At 47.9% G+C, this 15,153-nt stretch overlaps 1 protein-coding gene across 1 annotated transcript in view; it reads left to right on the top strand.

Moving 5' to 3' along the window:
• The window catches only part of LOC137524104 (zinc finger protein 605-like), a 125,579-nt gene that overhangs the window by 97,914 nt on the left and 12,512 nt on the right, over positions 1–15,153 (top strand). The window lies entirely within an intron of this gene.

The raw sequence follows: 15,153 nt of genomic DNA, 5'->3' as shown, positions 1-15,153 counted from the left end.
GTACCCTCTTCTCCCACTCCTCACACACTGATAGTAACACTGCAGGAGAAATACCAGCACAGGCTTCCAGTATCCGTACCCTCTTCTCCCACTCCTCACACACTGATAGTAACACTGCAGGAGATATGCCAGCACAGGCTTCCAGTATCCGTACCCTCTTCTCCCACTCCTCACACACTGATAGCAACACCGCAGGAGAAATGCTAGCACAGGCTTCCAGTATCCGTACCCTCTTCTCCCACTCCTCACACACTGATAGTAACACTGCAGGAGATATGCCAGCACAGGCTTCCAGTATCCGTACCCTCTTCTCCCACTCCTCACACACTGATAGCAACACCGCAGGAGAAATACTAGCACAGGCTTCCAGTATCCGTACCCTCTTCTCCCACTCCTCACACACTGATAGTAACACCGCAGGAGAAATACCAGCACAGGCTTCCAGTATCTGTACCCTCTTCTCCCACTCCTCACACACTGATAGTAACACCGCAGGAGAAATGCCAGCACAGGCTTTCAGTATCCGTACCCTCTTCTCCCACTCTTCCCACACTGATAGTAACACCGCAGGAGAAATGCCAGCACAGGCTTCCAGTATCCGTACCCTCTTCTCCCACTCTTCCCACACTGATAGTAACACTGCAGGAGAAATGCCAGCACAGGCTTCCAGTATCCGTACCCTCTTCTCCCACTCCTCACACACTGATAGTAACACTGCAGGAGATATGCCAGCACAGGCTTCCAGTATCCGGACCCTCTTCTCCCACTCCTCACACACTGATAGTAACACTGCAGGAGATATGCCAGCACAGGCTTCCAGTATCCATACCCTCTTCTCCCACTCCTCACACACTGATAGCAACACTGCAGGAGAAATGCTAGCACAGGCTTCTAGTATCCATACCCTCTTCTCCCACTCCTCACACTCCGATAGTAACACCGCAGGAGAAATGCTAGCACAGGCTTCCAGTATCTGTACCCTCTTCTCCCACTCTTCCCACACTGATAGTAACACCGCAGGAGAAATGCCAGCACAGGCTTCCAGTATCCGTACCCTCTTCTCCCACTCCTCACACACTGATAGCAACACCGCAGGAGAAATGCTAGCACAGGCTTCCAGTATCCATACCCTCTTCTCCCACTCCTCACACACTGATAGCAACACCGCAGGAGAAATGTTAGCACAGGCTTCCAGTATCCGTACCCTCTTCTCCCACTCCTCACACACTGATAGTAACACCGCAGGAGAAATGCTAGCACAGGCTTCCAGTATCCGTACCCTCTTCTCCCACTCCTCACACACTGATAGTAACACCGCAGGAGAAATGCCAGTACAGGCTTCCAGTATCCGTACCCTCTTCTCCCACTCCTCACACACTGATAGCAACACCGCAGGAGAAATGCTAGCACAGGCTTCCAGTATCCGTACCCTCTTCTCCCACTCCTCACACACTGATAGTAACACCGCAGGAGAAATGCTAGCACAGGCTTCCAGTATCCGTACCCTCTTCTCCCACTCCTCACACACTGATAGTAACACCGCAGGAGAAATGTTAGCACAGGCTTCCAGTATCCGTACCCTCTTCTCCCACTCCTCACACACTGATAGTAACACTGCAGGAGAAATGCTAGCACAGGCTTCCAGTATCCGTACCCTCTTCTCCCACTCCTCACACACTGATAGCAACACCGCAGGAGAAATGCCAGCACAGGCTTCCAGTATCTGTACCCTCTTCTCCAACTCTTCACACACTGATAGCAACACCGCAGGAGAAATGCTAGCACAGGCTTCCAGTATCCATACCCTCTTCTCCCACTCTTCACACACTGATAGCAACACCGCTGGAGAAATGCTAGCACAGGCTGCCAGTATCCATACCCTCTTCTCCCACTCCTCACACACTGATAGTAACACCGCAGGAGAAATACCAGCACAGGCTTCCAGTATCCGTACCCTCTTCTCCCATTCCTCACACACTGATAGTAACACTGCAGGAGATATGCCAGCACAGGCTTCCAGTATCCGTACCCTCTTCTCCCACTCCTCACACACTGATAGTAACACCGCAGGAGAAATGCTAGCACAGGCTTCCAGTATCCGTACCCTCTTCTCCCACTCCTCACACTCCTCACACACTGATAGTAACACCGCAGGAGAAATGCTAGCACAGGCTTCCAGTATCCGTATCCTCTTCTCCCACTCCTCACACACTGATAGTAACACCGCAGGAGAAATGCCAGCACAGGCTTCCAGTATCCGTACCCTGTTCTCCCACTCCTCACACACTGATAGCAACACTGCAGGAGAAATGCTAGCACAGGCTTCCAGTATCCGTACCCTCTCCTCCCACTCTTCACACACTGATAGTAACACCGCAGGAGAAATGCTAGCACAGGCTTCCAGTATCCGTACCCTCTTCTCCCACTCCTCACACACTGATAGCAACACTGCAGGAGAAATGCTAGCACAGGCTTCCAGTATCTGTACCCTCTTCTCCCACTCCTCACACACTGATAGTAACACCACAGGAGAAATGCCAGTACAGGCTTCCAGTATCCGTACCCTCTTCTCCCACTCCTCACACTCTGATAGTAACACCGCAGGAGAAATGCTAGCACAGGCTTCCAGTATCCGTACCCTCTTCTCCCACTCCTCACACACTGATAGTAACACCGCAGGAGAAATGCTAGCTCAGGCTTCCAGTATCCGTACCCTCTTCTCCCACTCCTCACACTCTGATAGTAACACCGCAGGAGAAATGCCAGCACAGGCTTCCAGTATCTGTACCCTCTTCTCCCACTCCTCACACACTGATAGTAACACCGCAGGAGAAATGCCAGCACAGGCTTCCAGTATCCGTACCCTCTTCTCCCACTCCTCACACACTGATAGTAACACCGCAGGAGAAATACCAGCACAGGCTTCCAGTATCCGTACCCTCTTCTCCCACTCCTCACACACTGATAGTAACACTGCAGGAGATATGCCAGCACAGGCTGCCAGTATCTGTACCCTCTTCTCCCACTCCTCACACACTGATAGTAACACTGCAGGAGAAATGCTAGCACAGGCTTCCAGTATCCGTACCCTCTTCTCCCACTTTCACACACCGATAGCAACACCGCAGGAGAAATGCTAGCACAGGCTTCCAGTATCTGTACCCTCTTCTCCCACTCCTCACACACTGATAGTAACACCGCAGGAGAAATGCTAGCACAGGCTTCCAGTATCCGTACCCTCTTCTCCCACTCCTCACACACTGATAGTAACACCGCAGGAGAAATGTTAGCACAGGCTTCCAGTATCCGTACCCTCTTCTCCCACTCCTCACACACTGATAGTAACACTGCAGGAGAAATGCTAGCACAGGCTTCCAGTATCTGTACCCTCTTCTCCCACTCCTCACACACTGATAGTAACACTGCAGGAGAAATGCTAGCACAGGCTTCCAGTATCCATACCCTCTTCTCCCACTCCTCACACACTGATAGTAACACCGCAGGAGAAATGCTAGCACAGGCTTCCAGTATCCGTACCCTCTTCTCCCACTCCTCACACACTGATAGCAACACCGCAGGAGAAATGCTAGCACAGGCTTCCAGTATCTGTACCCTCTTCTCCCACTCCTCACACACTGATAGTAACACTGCAGGAGAAATGCTAGCACAGGCTTCCAGTATCCATACCCTCTTCTCCCACTCCTCACACACTGATAGTAACACCGCAGGAGAAATGCTAGCACAGGCTTCCAGTATCCGTACCCTCTTCTCCCACTCCTCACACACTGATAGCAACACCGCAGGAGAAATGCCAGCACAGGCTTCCACTATCGTAGTTTCAGGTGCTGCACATTTCGTATCTTCACAGCATAGACAATTGCCTTCAGATGACCCCAAAGATATAAGTCTAAGGGGGTCAGATCTGGAGACCTTGGGGGCCATATACAAAATACAAATACATATACAAACAGGAAGTTGATATCACCAACCATTCCCATTTTATTTAGGTGTATCGATATAAATGGCCCACCCTCTATAAACCTATCAGTAATGTAAATTTACATATATGAAAACAAAGAGCAGTGAATTTCATGACAGGGCTTCCTGGTGGTGATTACGCAGTGAGTACTGACCACCTGGAAACCCTGTGGAAATGTGGCAACGCTTTGGCCGGGGATCGCTATACATCCGCAATATGGCTGGATAAGGCTCCCTGGAAACTTTACATATTTGTTGGACCATTAAAACATTTTTGTTCAGAATTTGGGAAATAAATAAAATGACTTGGGGTCCCCCCTCTCGAGCCTGTTTAACCCCTTGTCCCTCATGCAGGATGGGATAGCCAGAATGCGGTGCCCCGGCCGCGGGCTTTGTACCCTGAGCTATGCCAGCCCGCATGGTCCATGGTATGAGGGGGGGGCTCTGGAGGAGAGGGCCGGCTAAGCCTCACCCGGTACCCTTGTCCAATCCATGGGGCTCTTCCCCACCTCCAGTGCCCCAGGAGGAATTGGGGCCATCATGGTGGCATCTGGAAGGGGACCCCCTTTTTGACATCTGCTACAATAAGCAAAACATGCTTTAACCACTTGCCGACCGCACACTCATACTGTGCGGCGGCAAAGTGGTAGCTGGAGGACCAGCGATGCACATCTGCATCGTCAGGTGCCTCCCTAATTAGGAAAGGCCGCTCGCGCGAGCGGCCGTTTGCTGTTAGATCACGGAGCGGGGCTCCGTGAATAGCCTGCGAGCCGCTGATCGCGGCTCGCAGACTAAATGTAAACGCAGGAGACGTATGTCTCCTTTGTTTACATTGAACGGCGCTGCTGCGCAGCAGCGCCGTAAGGCAGATCAGCGATCCCCGGCCAATCAGCGGCCGGGGATCGCCGCCATGTGACAGAGGACATCCTGTCACTGGCTGCACAGGACGGATAGCGTCCTGTGCAGCCCCGATCACCAGGGGGGACAGGTAGGAGAGGTAGGGGGGGAATTTCGCCACGGAGGGGGGCTTTGAGGTGCCCCCCCCCCCCCGCAACATTTCAGCCAGCAGGAGTGATCAGACCCCCCCTGCACATCATCCCCATAGGGGGGGAAAAGGGGGGGGGGGCGATCTGATCGCTCAGCATGTAACCTGATGCTAGTGCTCTAAAAGATACCGAGCCACGGAGTGACGTCATAGCGCACGACGCTCGCTGGACGCGGCGGGATTGTCTGTGTGCAGTAGGCTCGGTATCTTTTAGAGCACTAACCAGTAAGATATTGCGGAGAGGGACGCTAGATGACAGAGGCGTGCGCCTTGTCACACGCTTAGTGCATCTCATCTCTGCATACCCCTGTACCTGGAATCAGGTAGTTTGTCAAACAAGGGGCTGGCTGTTTTTAATTTTCTTGATGAAGTTTTCTGACCCAATGAGTGGTTATACACCACTGATCTGTTTTTAACCATTTTTTAAATAAACTGGTACACTTTTACGCGATGTGGAATTCGTTTTTTGATTACACAGACTGGGAATAGCCGAGAGAGGACTGCCAGAGAGGCTGCGGGGTGGCCAATACCCCGAATGCGAGCATTGGCCTTGGAGGCCTAGAAGTCTGGTGAGTCTTTCCCCGAAGGGGGGGCTTTTTCATTATATGACATATTCGCTGTGTTTAAGAAGGAACAGGCAGAGAAGAGCGCTTAACCATTTCACTGAAGAACTCTATTTTGATGGTTGCACGCATCTAGGAAGAGCGCTCCCACATGATAACCATTATATGAGCAAGGACATTATACATGTGGTTACTACCTGCCAATGTGTTTTATTTAGAATTTAGTACCTGTAATATGAATGTTTGATGAATGTTTGATTCATTATCTTTTATAAAATTTTAGAGGTGACCTACTTAACACCTGACTCAGCATATGAGCGCAGTATCAGGGTGCTGTAATTGTTGTAAATAAAATACATGGGTTTTAAAGGGAACCAGAGACGTTGGGAGGAAAGGTTTTATACATACCTGGGGCTTCCTCCAGCCCCATAAGACTGGATCGCTCCCACACCGCCGTCCTCCGCTTCCTCTGTCCGCCGGTACCGGGTCCCGTCACTTCCGCCAGTCGGCCAGTTGGCGGGCAGACGCGACCAATATTCCGCATCACAGGGGCTCCCTCCTTAGCCTTACGCGTGCCGTGCGTAAGGCCATGGAGGGAGCCCCTGTTCATGCGGAAAATTGGCCGCGTCCGCCGGAAGTGACGGGACCCGGTACCGCCGATAGAGGAGGCGGAGGACGGCGGCGTGGGAGCGATCCAGGTTTATGGGGCTGGAGGAAGCCCCAGGTATGTATAAAAGCTTTCTCTATTTTTTAGATAGCTTCCTCTCTGGTTCCCTTTAATTACAGTAGCAAGTATTATTTTAAAATTATAATGGCTGAAAACTGAGAAATAATGATTTTTTCCATTTTTTTTTCTTATTATTCTCGTTAAAATGCTGTTAGAATTAATTAATTTTAGCAAAATGTACCACCCAAAAATAGCCTAATTGGTGGCAAAAAAACAAGATCTAGATCATTTTGGTGGGAAAAGTAGTGATAAAGTTATTTGTGAATTAAAGGGATGATCGCTGAAATGTGAAAATTGCTCTGGTCCATAAAGGAAAAAACAAAACCCATTAGTGGTGAACTAGTTAAATCTTTTGTGCAACAAGCATCTGAATTTGACCTGCACCACACCGTCTTCTGCATATCTGCAGCTCAGACATGCAATGTAGACCCAGTGTGAGAACTTTCCTACAAATATGACTCCTGTTCTGGGTCCACCATCTAAGCAGCTTATTTCAGCTCTGTGTAATATGATAATGCCACCCTCAGCCAGCCCCTGTGCTGCCTCCCCCCGGACGGCCTGGGGGAGCGATGTAGGGAATTGTTCAGAGGATGAGTGGGATTTGACACTGGATAGAGTACTGTACTTATACGTTATACACCAGCCTACCTTATTCCGGTATGCATATTCAAATTTACACCTGGCACGCTGCCTAACTGCCACAACTGCTTCACAAAAAGAGGTTCCTCTTTACACATGATGTGGCCTGTCCTCAGGTTATCACATATTGGGCGCAAGTCATCTATTTCCTCAATGACTATATGGGCTGCCCCAAAGGTGGGCCTCCTTTATATATTTCCCCAATCCTTTACTGGAAAATTCCTGATACAATTTGCTATAGAGACGCTTCACATAGCTCGCTAACTCCTCAGCAAGTGTTGGATACTTACCACAGTGCCATCGTGCACTGAGTGGGTCAGGTCTGTGACTCGGATGCTTCCCCTCCACAAGGCAGTATATCACCGCAGAGGTACCCAATCTAATGTGACCAAATCTGCTCTACCTGGATAAATTCCCCACACACTAAGTTATAATATATCCCCTATACTGAGTACCCATCACTGTTATTAATCTCCAGCTGACGTCCGAGCTCCTTCATATTACTGGTGGTTGTTTTGTATCCTCTAAGGCCTAGGTTCTCAACGTGTGGTACGCGTACCCTAGGGGGTACTTCTGATGGTTCCAGGGGGTACTCAGGCTTGATATACTTAACCAAGTATAACAAATTTAGAGTTTTTGAAAATTATAAATCTTATTTAACCTCCCTGGCGGTAAGCCCGTGCTGAGCACGGGCTATGCCGCGCAGGAGGATTTCTCAGGCCCTGCTGGGCCGATTTGCATACTTTTTTTTTTTGCAACACGCAGCTAGCACTTTGCTAGCTGCGTGTGCACTCTGAATGCCGCCGCTCCGCGCCGATTAACCGCCGCTGCTCGCGCCGCCGCCCCCCCCCCCCCCCCCTAGACCCAGTGTGCTGCCTGGCCAATCAGTGCCAGGCAGCACTGAGGGGTAGATCGGGACTCCCAATGACGTCATAACGTCGATGACGTCATGCTGCCTGTCGCCATGGCGACGGGGGAAGCCCTCCAGGAAATCCCGTTCTTTGAACGGGATTTCCTGATCGGAGATCGCCGGAGGCGATCGAAGAGGGCGGGGGGATGCCGCTGCACTGCGGCTATCATGTAGCGAGCCCTGGCCCCTGCCCTGCCCCCTGGCGGTTTTTAACAGACTGCCAGGGGGGTTAACCTCCCTGGCAATCTATTAGAAACCGCCATGGGGCAGCGCAGCACTATGTTTTACATTTTATTTTTTTTTTAAATCATGTAGCAAGCCTAGGGAACTGCGGCGATCGAGCGCAGAGCGGCGGTGATCGGAATGCACACGCAGCTAGCAAAGTGCTAGCTGCGTGTTGCAAAAAAAAAAAGTGAACAAATCGGCCCAGCAGGGCCTGAGAAATCCTCCTGCACGGCATAGTCTGAGCTCAGCTCGAGCTTACCGCCAGGGAGGTTAAACAACACCAAATTAGGTGTTTTAGCTAATTAAAAAAAATATTAAATGCTTGGAAATGATTTAGAACCAATTATCATGTAATACGATTAAATATATATTTGTCAAGGGGTACTTGTGATAATGTTTACTATACTAGGGGGTACTTGTTAAAGAGACTCTGTAACGTCAAAAAGATCCCCTGGGGGGTACTCACCTCGGGTGGGGGAAACCTCCGGATCCTAATGAGGCTTCCCACGCCGTCCTCTGTCCCACGGAAACTTGCGCCTGCGCAGTAGAGCAGACCCGACGGCGATCGGGTATTTCCGTGTAGTTTGGAGCCAACAGCCGTCTGAGCGCCTGCGCAGGAGCCAGGAAGGTAAATATTGACGTCATTATTCTCGGAGGGCTGCAGCGAGACCCCCGTGGGACAGAGGACGGCGTGGGAAGCCTCATTAGGATCCGGAGGCTTCCCCCACCCGAGGTGAGTACCCCCAGGGGATCTTTTGACGTTACAGATCCTCTTTAAGTATAGGGTTTTCAAAGGGGTACATACCAATAAAATGTTGTTAAACACTGCTCTAAGGCAACTGTTGATGTTTATGGCTGTTTTATAGAATATATATATCTTAAAGGAGGCCAAGTGCTTGACGTTTATATGTATCCTGATGTGCCTATTCCAGGCCTCTAATGTATCACCTGACACTTTGTTGTGCTCTCTCACTAATGTGTATTTGCCTTACTTCTACAATAAACTTGGCTACTTTAAAAATAAATGTTTAATGGTTGTAATTAAGCAAATTTCCTCATGAAAGATGCTGTTATCCTGTTTTTACTATTTTTACTACATCATCATGTCTGTTACTCTGTGTGAGGATGTGTTCCCCTTTAGACTGTCATTTGCATTGCCTAGCGGAGGGACATCACACTACTATTTAAAATAGACCTGAACTCAGATCTTGCTCTCTGCTATAAAAGATAAGCAACAGCACAATAACATTTGTTTTCCTTCTTTCCTGTGCAAGAGTTCAGGTCGAATTTAAGCACACATCTGTTGATTGTAATTAAGGCTATGACTAAGAGCTAATTTCTGTCCGGCACATGTTATATATTCCTTGATGTTCTGCTTTTACCAATTAAGACAATGTAAGTGCATCCTTGGTGAGCAGAGCGGTCTCCTGTGAAGGAATGTTGGATATGAGTGTTGGCTGCTGGGACCTGGCTCCCCTCGGAAGGTATGGTGGCTGAGCGGTGTATGTACATATACATGTACTACTTTTTATACTTACCTGAGACTTCCTCCAGCCCCATGCAGGCCTTGGGCTCCATCGCCGTCCTCCCCGGCCGCTCCGTTCCTCCTCCGTCTCACCCGGTACATTTCCCAGCCACCCTCCACTGCATCATACACAACTAATGCCAGTGAGGGCATGACAGGAGGTTGGTGTGGAGCTGCAGGCTCCGGGCACAGTACATAGGCATGCTGCCAGCTAGTGTAGGATTGCCCAGGTACGGTATCACACTGATGAGCTGTTGGTTAGTTACTGCAGTCACTAGGAAGCCCTGTTTTATAACAGAAGAGTACAGACAGACCCTGTATTTATGCAGAGGCAGCTGTCAGCCTGATTAGGATTGCTTGATATATAATATGCCCCTCCCCCAGCACCTCCTGTCAGATATGTAGTTGGGGATTGATGTGAGCGCAGACTGTTTATCTTTAATTTTAACCTATATTATCCTGACTACTCCTAGTCTGCTGCAGACATGCTTATATGTCAGTACATGGCTCCCTGTGAGCTCCTGTTAGAGCAGCCTGTGGGCAGCCAGGAGGCCTCTGCTGGGTGGAGCAGGGGGTGAAAGGGACATGAAGACACAGGCTTGTTCCCCATCCCAACAGAATGGACCAAATTCTGGGTCACCCCTGTCTTCTCTGTTAGAGAAGTGCATCACTGAATGAAGCAGGAAGAGGAAGCGAAATGCATGGCCATTGCAAGAGGCTCCTCCAGAGGGGTCATAGCACGACTTTGTTGGAAGTCGTCTGGCTTAAAGGCATGCCCATGAGAGGTGCTCGGAGTCCCTTTAATGGTGGATTTTGGAAGGGGACCCCAGAGCCAGATATGTAGCACCAGCAGGGGTGCAGCTCGGCCCAGGCAATCCAATCGGCTGCTTGGGCCCTCACCCACAGCAGGGGCTGCCCTGTCTGTGACTTGTATGGCCACAGCTCAAACACAGACCACAGATCAGTGCAACATTAACGGAGAGGAGAGCAGCGTAGCGACCAGGGAGTACACGTTGGATGGGGAAGTGAGGTCATTACTCACTTCCTGCATTGGAAGTGTCCTGCATGATTACTGTGCACTGCGCTCCTCTCTTTGGATCACCACTGATCTGCAGGCCTGTGACTGTTGGGGGTGGGGAGGCAGCAAGAAGCTACATACCCCCTCTGATACCAATGCCCTTTTGGGGTGGTGGGGACACCTGCTACCTGTTACTATGGGACAAGGGGCCTCTGACTGGGGAAGGGCCACAAACTGTGTGCTGCTTGGGGCCACAAAAGCCTCAGCAGCACCCCTCTGCACCAATTCGCTAAATTATCAAATATTTTTGTTAAACATATTGGCAAGACAATAAAATAAAAACCAGGAGGGGGAGGGGCAGAGGGGGGCACATGGCTAATAAAAATGATAGCGGTTGGAGTAGGCAATATTGGGCTATACTGCTCTGTAGAACAATAGAGCATACACCAGGATAGGAAACACTGCAATGTAGCAATCTGGATGTACTGGTATACCTAAAAAGCACTTTTTTTCAGACAAAAAAAAAATTGCAGTGATTTGGTCCAAGAAATTTGTAAATAAATGTTGGGGGCGGGAAATACAGGGACAAAAACCCCAGTGATGAAGTGACTTGTGCCCAACAACCAAACAATTCAATTCATAATGGCACATCAGTATTCCATATACTGTATATATACATAATGCTAATCAATACACAATTCATATGCCATACATTGTGAATAAATAAACAGGATGTCTCATCAATATTCCAATCAATAATCAATCCATATGTCCTATGAGGGGAATAAATAAACAGGACACCCACTAATAAACATAGCTAGCAGATTTAGTCGATCTAACATGCATAGGCCTCGATTCACAAAAGGGTGATAAATAACTCAGCACACCTAAAAGCTTTTACTGATCGGGTTGCAAAGTTTAGAAATGTGTGCAAAACTTCACACCGGGCGCGATCAAAACTTTGCACCCAGTGTGACGTTTTGTTTGCACTCGGTGTTACATTTTGCGCAGAGCTAAACTTTGCGCGCGATCAATAAAAGCTTTGGGCGTGCTGCTAACTAAGTTTGCTCCCTTTTGTGAATCAAGCCCTTAGAGGCTTCACTATTTATGTTTAAAATCGTCCCATTTGTGAAACATACCAAGGACTGGTTGCACAACTGAGCCAAGTAGCAGGTGCAGCGGTGCATCCGCCGGACCACAAGCTGACTCTTCAAGCATTGCGTTACAAAGACCAGCACACTATAAACTGAAAATCCGAAGAAACTTGTTTTATTTGCAATATTTTTTTTCAGTAGATTGCGGTGACAACACATGTAGATAGCCAGGCATATAACACATCAGTCCAAATGAGTCCATAGACCCTAAATTAGCACATCTGGCTACAAACAAAGCAAGGATAACATATTGCAACAGCGTTCATATTGCAGATCCTGAGATCAGGCAGTACATGTGTCACCTGGGGGACAGACACCGGCCAGGAGCTGTATTAGACAATGACAGTTTCCCAAAAAGTTTCTTATCCCAAAACATTTGGAGATATTCGATGGTAAATTCAACAAGCGTTTTGCAATAATGTCAGAGCCGTTTTCGCTCATCTCTACCATGGACATCTGTACTTGCTGCTCAATTTCACACACATATTGTTACAGTAAGGCTGGGAGCACACTGGGAGTACCATGAGTTGTCTGCCATGTGCATCTCTGTGTTTTTCTCTGCATTTTCCATGTTTGTATGTGTCTGTGGCTGAGTTTACATTTTCCATGCATCTTATTATTATTATTTTTTAGAATCTGCCTTTTTTTAAATTAAAGAATACAGTATCATATGTTATAAAAAAAAAAGGAATGCAAAACACGTACCATTGGGCTCATTCATGAAGCTGCGTTGCTATAGCAGCACGAGCTCCATAATCAGCACCGCATTCTAAATTGAAAGACACATGCTACGATTGCTCTTGAAGTGTAAGGAAGTTATGCATTCCTTAAAATGCTACTATGTTCATTTTCTCTGCATTATGCGTTTTTGTATGTGTCTGTGGTTGAGTTTGCTATTTTCATGCATCCACCACCCACATCCAAATCTGCCCTTTCCTGACCTCTGTCACCACCAGACTCCTTATCCATGCCCTCATAATTTCCATAATTTCCCGCCTGGACTACTACAATGCCCTTCTGTCTGGTCTCCCTATGACCAGAATTGACCCGCTGCAGTCCGTTATGAATGTGACAGCCAGAATTATCCACTCCTCCCATCGTTCCACCACGTCAGCCCCCTTCTGTGAATTCCTTCACTGGCTTCCTTTCCACTCCAGAATCAGATTCAACATACTGTGTCTGACCTGCTAATCTGTCCACAAAACCTGCCAAACCTACATTTCTGATCTTACTCAGAGGTACACACCTAGCTGCTCACTCTGCTCCTCCAATGACGACCACCCCCCACATCACCCAGTCCCATGCACACCTCCAGGACTTCTGAAGACCTGCTACAGCACTATGGAACTCCCTATCTCCCTCCATTTGGGTCACACCATCCTTCAACATCTTTAACAATGCCCTCAAAATGCACCTTTTCACCCTGGCCTTTCCACCCTCACTGGTGCTCTAAACCGGCTGCTGAACACTGAACTCTGGTCCCCTAACTTTTGTGTCCCTACTCCCTACCTCTCCCTCTAGATTGTAAGCCTTCAACAGGGTCGTCCTCCTTGTGTCTCCTACCTGATCACGCACCTCCATCAACCTACACCCATCCTATGGATCTGAGGAAACTCAACTTGCCTAATCTTCATGCACCCATCCAGTGACTGACTAAGCATCACCTTGCACTCATACTGTGCTGCGTGATCTGGTTTTTATGTATTCCTGTATTGTATAATTGTTGTATGTCACCCCTAAGTATTGTCTGTAACCTAAACTAATGTCTAGCACTGCATGTTGGCGCTTTATAAATACAAATATATATATATACAGTTTATATATATATATATATATATATATATATATATATATATATATATATATATATATATATATATATATATATATATATATATATATATATATATATAATGCAAAACGCATGCATGTTTCGCCATAGGAAAACCACTATATTAAAACTGCACTTTGTAGGAAGATCCAACATGTACGATTTTAAAATGGTACAAAAAAAAAGAGGTAAAGAGTTGTGATTTGGAATGCAGCCCATAGGCTTTTACTGAGTTTGATTTTGCATCTGTTTTCTGCTATGTGGATTTAGCAAAATACATTGAAATTGTGAATGTTCAACATGTGAAATGTCCAACAGGCATGCATCTGCTGGTAATGATAATAGAAGGTGATGAAGATGTATATAAGGGAGTTGTGCTGTGATTATAATTATTAATAATAATAATAATAATAATAATATTCAAAGGCTGACTGCAGGTGATTCCACAAAAGGAACTTGTAGTTAGCTTATTCACCACAAGGTGCCGCTCCCACCTCTCCCACGTGGAACGCACAGAAAGGAGGAGATTAATCCAAAGACAGGAAGTGATGTAACAGCAGGAAGAGAAGTTGCAGGAGGTGAGAGAAAACGCGGCTGGAAGAGGTAATTGTGTGGATCTTGTTATATATGGAGCAGAGCAGAGGTTTGGGGTGGGCATGCTTTGTTACAGAGGAGGACATAGTACACCTGTCACTATCCTGATCATCCTCCTTGATGAGACTTATATATAACTGTTGTGATTTGTTTGCCAGTTTTCTCTTGCTCCCCCTACATTTACCATAGATTATGGGTCGGATCTCACCTTCCTAGTAATAATTCAGTCACATCACAGAGACAAGAGAAGATATATATTGAATATAGCCATGTCCCTCCAGTGCTGGCATTTACCCCTGTATAGCGTATTCTGCCCCCAGCATTGCTATATTACCATGCAGTGTAGCCGTATCCCCCCCAATCCCCCCTAGTTTCCAGCTTCCCCCTGCGGTACTAGTAATCTTGGGTAGTCGTCAGGGCAGAGGCTCAGGGGGCACCAGTCTCTGGGAGTGCAGCCCTAAGGGTGTGCCTGTTCCCCCCTCCCCGAACACTTCAGAGTTATGATGCAAGTTTTGGAGACTACCTAATACTGGGGGTACATCTGCCTATCCTAGGGGTGGAGGCTGCCTGTCTGACTTAGGGAAAGGGTCTGGGGGCACATGTGCCTGTCCTGAGAAGAGAGACTGCTTGGGGTATATTTGGGTATCGATACTTGGGTTACGTCTTGCTATCTAGGCTGGGAGGGGAGTATCCTAATACTGAGGGAACATCTGCCTATATTCGAGGGGAGGAGGCCTAATACTGGGGTACATATGGCTATTGTTTTGTTTTTAAATATGGGGAGGGTTTTGAGACTATTCGAGGGACTATTTAAGGGATTGTGCTTTGTATTGTAGTGTATCTTACATATGGCTATCTAACCTGGTTAGGGGTACTGCTAAATACATGGCATACATTGTGATATCTAATCTGGGGTTGGTGGGCTGCCTAATTCTGGGGGATAC

The sequence above is a fragment of the Hyperolius riggenbachi genome, chromosome 7, assembly GCF_040937935.1.
Source record: "Hyperolius riggenbachi isolate aHypRig1 chromosome 7, aHypRig1.pri, whole genome shotgun sequence".
Lineage (NCBI taxonomy): Eukaryota > Metazoa > Chordata > Amphibia > Anura > Hyperoliidae > Hyperolius > Hyperolius riggenbachi.
Note: the sequence above shows the minus strand (reverse complement) of the source record. Positions and strands in the feature narration are given on the sequence as shown.